General features: G+C 38.8%; 1 long non-coding RNA gene across 1 annotated transcript; it reads left to right on the top strand.

The window, feature by feature from the left end:
• Positions 1 to 2,927: 2,927 nt before the first annotated feature.
• LOC114563342 (uncharacterized) lies at positions 2,928 to 3,891 on the top strand. Its single transcript, XR_003693603.1, has 3 exons — positions 2,928 to 3,043; positions 3,354 to 3,516; positions 3,725 to 3,891. It is a non-coding gene; the product is annotated as an uncharacterized LOC114563342 (long non-coding RNA).
• Positions 3,892 to 4,551: the final 660 nt, after the last annotated feature.

The following is a 4,551-nucleotide window of genomic DNA, read 5'->3' on the forward strand; positions in this document are numbered from 1 at the left end:
GCAGATTCAGTCTTTCATACTACTCGCTACCATTGTCGCTCTTAATACTACTTCATCTTACAGTGCCGTGGTGGAGCTGCTGCTCTGCCCGGTGCGTCCCATACAGACACTGAAGGGTGATTTTTGCATTGGTATCTGACGCTGAGAGCCACTGACCAAGCGTTTAGTCTGATTCACCAAAGTCCCACAATAACACAAACAAACTAACCAATCGAGGCAGCGGTAGACCAGCAACTACCAGTTTCTTCGAGGTAAAATGACTGTATTTGTCCAAGGAGTCTGGTGGCTTTGAAAAGAACATGGATCAATAAATTGACTTCAGTTCCCTGTCAGAAAGGGCTGGCTGACGGCAAGATAAAGCAGTGAAAATATTCTAAATATAGCTATACTTAAACTGATATAGATTTTTTTTTTAAGTGGGCCTATTTGTAGGAGGCTAAAATGTAGACACATTTATTATGTTGTTTGACTTCTTTGTTGGTTTGTTTGTTGTTTTGTGTTTTTATTTATTTTGTTTTATTTAATTTTTATGTTTTTACATGTCCTGTCTGTTTTGTCCTAGTGTGAAGGACTTGAAATATGAGGAACAAGATTTATGTATGACATATCTTCACACTGTCTTTGCAAAATAAAAAATGTATACACATTATGTGCCTTTCAGGAAAAATTGTTATCAGTTTGAGGATCCTCTGACTTTTCGTTCAGCACCACTTTTTTATTTTGAAACTAAGCAAAAATTTAAAAATAGTTAATTTGTTAGCTTCATTTCAGCAAATCTGTGTATTTTGCCAACCTGCACAGGATCCCAAAGGGGATGCAACCTTACTAAAAATACATGCATGCATCTTCTGTTTTTAACCACTCTTATTTTTCTCTTTTTTGTCTCTTTTATTGCCTTATTGTCTTAAATTCTGTAACCATAGTGACCTTATCATTAATGTATGGAGTCACACACTGAGAACAAGGTTATGGTCATGGTCACGCACACTGGTCAAATTCCTACACCTACTGCATAATTCCCTCCTCAACTCCCTTCTTACTTTCTTTCTTTCTTCTTCTTCATTTACTCAGCCTCCAGCTACTGGATCGTTCTCCTATCGTGCCATCATCTCTTCTTTTATTCCATCTCCTTCTCTCTCTTTCTCTGACTTGTGCTCTCTCTCCACAGTGGTGGGTAATTAAAGTGGTCAGGGCCATTTCATTACCCGAGGGGTGGGAGACATATTCAAAGGCTGGCGAGATCAAAATGAAAACCAATTAGTGCTGGGGTTCTGTCCTTTTATAATGCAGGGAGAGCCAGACAGCTTATTGGCTGGCCTCTGTCTTTTTCTCAATGCAGAGTGCGCTCGCTAGCAGGCTCGGGTTGGATTGGGGTTAAAGTAGATAGGTGGACATGCACGTGGGAATGGAGGAGCTTGCCTGTATTAGGTTTAATTGAAGAGGTGCTTGTTGGGGCATAAGCATACAGAAAGGATCCACATGAGGTGCTAATCTGAGAGCAATTTAATTGTTAAATCAGAGTGACGTCAGAGAGTCATGTGACCTTGGCCACAATCTGTAAATAATAAGAAGAATGGAGAGTGGAATGTAAAGTGAGGAGGAGTTACTGTATGTGGAAGGAAAGGCTAAAGACTTTAAGACAATTTATTCATGTATTCAAACGGCCAAAGGCTGGTGATGTCTTACAGTGCTGAGCATGGAGAGGTCTTTTTGGTTAATGAATAACATCTTATCCATTTATTGTGATTTATAGATTGATTACATTGATTGTGAAAGAATACATGAATAAAATATAGCTATAAAAAAATTTGACAATTGGATTAAAAAACACTATACAGAAATCTAACTTTTAACAAGACTAAAAGTGTAAAGCCATGTTATCGGCACTGTGAGGACGTTCGTAGGCACAGTGGTGCTTTCAATGTTTCCCCTAGGATTTTTTTTCCAGGGGGAGTGGGGACTCTCCCTCAAAATGTAACGTATGCGGACCGTTAGCGGAGGGTCCGTGTACTTGACGGCCAACGGATTTTCGTTTTGAAAGGAAAAAAACGAAAAACGGCCAGTTTCCCAATTACCATTAGTAAATAGGAAAACCAAAAACGGAAAACAACCCATTATTCGTTTTTTGTTTTGATATTAAAAAACGGAAAACAAAAAACTATCTCGTTATCCGATTTTCTTTGGTGTGTTTGTAGATGGAACTCGGAAATTAAATTGTGTGTATAAATCTTATTCCTCATTCATTTTTTTCGTGACTCATTTTTGATGAATGAGAGCGGTGAGCGCTAATCTCCTGTGACCACTTCACAATAAAAGTCAACTTGTGTTTCGCCACAAGTCCCTGCTGAGCACACCCACCTCCGCACACTCCTCTCAGAAAACCCGCGTATCGTTCCAAACTGTGAACCCAACGCAGCTGCTATATCCCCAAAATACATCCCATTCTTTCGGTTTTCTAATATAAAACTAGCATATTCGTCTAAAAACATGTTTACGTCCGTATCATTCTAACTGTCCATGGTCTCATTGATGTCCAAATGATTTCCGGGTATGCAGCCACTTACTACTTACGATCGCTTCCGGGTCACGAAAAAAATGAATGAGGAATAAGATTTATACACACATTTTAATTTCCGAGTTCCATCTACAAACACATCAAAGACAATCGGATAACGAGATAGTTTTTCGTTTTCCGTTTTTTTATATCATAACAAAAAACGAATAATGGGTCGTTTTACATTTTTTTGTTTTCCTATTTACTAATGGTAATTGGGAAACTGGCCGTTTTTCGATTTTGTTTTTTTCCTTTTCAAAACGAAAATCCGTTGGCCGCCAAGTACACGGACCGTGGAGCGTATGTGCCACGGAATGTATGTTTTAACTGGCTACACCAGCTGCGCACACACACCGTGTAGGATTGTGTGAGTCACAGGCGAGACATTGAGTTTTCCCTCTGGGATTGTTGTTGTTTCTTCAGTTTTTTGGAGCTGGCACAGCACTGTAAAAACGTCACGTTTATTGTCAGCTGTACCAGAGGACGCAGGTGAGGGGAACAAGAAATAAAAACAGAAACTCTCAACATGAAACCGCCAATATGCTCATTCACAGTCATTAAAGGTCCCATGGCATGAAAATGTCCCTTTATAAGGTTGTTTAACATTAATGTGAATTCCCTCAGCCTGCCTATGGTCCCCCAGCGGCTAGAAATGGCGATAGGTGTAAACTCTACTCTGCCTTTGACAAAATGAAAGCTCAGATGGGCCGATCTGGAATCTTGACCATTTCTGTTGCAGCTAGTGATGGCCAAATGAAACATCATGAAGCTTTGTTAACAATTTTCTTTATTTTCTCAGCATGGCGCTCTTGGTTTAAAGAAAAAGGCTCAAGCAATGGTAATTCTGTGAGATCACAGGAACTCACAGGCTTCTCCACCACAACCAGATGACAATCCACGGCAGAAGAAGAGTGGCAATCGGGAGAGTCTGGATCTTTCCCGGTGGCAACTCATGTTTTGAGGTAGGCCAGTTTTCTTTTGTCAAGATTTTTGCTGGTTACTTGTGTGATTTGATCTCTAAAGATTTATGATGATTTAGATTGATCTATAAAGATTTATGATTTATTGATATTTCCATAAAGTAAGAAATAGATTTGGTCCAGCAACACTTTCAGTGAATAACCAATCCATACACATTAACCTTTTTCTTTCACATGTTTTTTCTTTCAGGCCAGCACTCCAACTCCAGCTCTGGACACTACTCACAGTTCTACAATGCACTTATGTTTGTGTGTAGTTAAATGTGCCTATTCAAAGCGTCTATATTAGCAAGTGTTAAATGGCCTGTTTAGGTCTGTTCCAAACATATGCATATGCATTGCAATATCCCTTTGGGAAAAAATGTGTCTGTCATTTAATTTAATGTCATTATTATTGTATGTTGTTGTTGACTTCAAGATCTTTTAAATAATAATAATTAAACTTGGTATTTCACATTAGATTTCAGCATTTGCTTATTCACAGGGAACCATTTTCATGAAACCTACGAAAACGTCACTCTATAATCTACAACATGCATTTGTGTAGTGGTATCATCTTGTGCTGAGATTGCAGATTGCAGGGAATTAACTCCTTTCCAAGTGCGTAAAACGCATAGAACAAGATTTAAAACATGACGTGGCATTGCCAAGGTAGCAATTTCATTGGATCTAAACAAATCAATCTAACCATAGATGTGACCAGTAGCGGTGGCTTTCTTAATCTATTTAAAATAATTTTGCAAGGGTTCTATGACGTTAGTATATTTTTTATATACAGTATGTGGCTAAGCTGCTGCCTAGCAGGTAAAACACGTTATTACAACACAATGTACTAGGTAGCTAGAAATGATGCCACATGCTTACCACTTCGAAAGTTTGTTTAGATCCTGTGAAACTGCTGTTTCGGTACTCTATTAAAAATTCCAAAATAAAAAGACGTATTAACGGAAGTGGAAGGCAGGACTTAGGTTGTTTGGTCTGGTCGAATCCGTAGCTGTGTGTAGCCTACTGTCTTGA

The sequence above is a fragment of the Perca flavescens genome, chromosome 10 (assembly GCF_004354835.1).
Source record: "Perca flavescens isolate YP-PL-M2 chromosome 10, PFLA_1.0, whole genome shotgun sequence".
NCBI classification, from domain to species: Eukaryota; Metazoa; Chordata; class Actinopteri; order Perciformes; family Percidae; genus Perca; species Perca flavescens.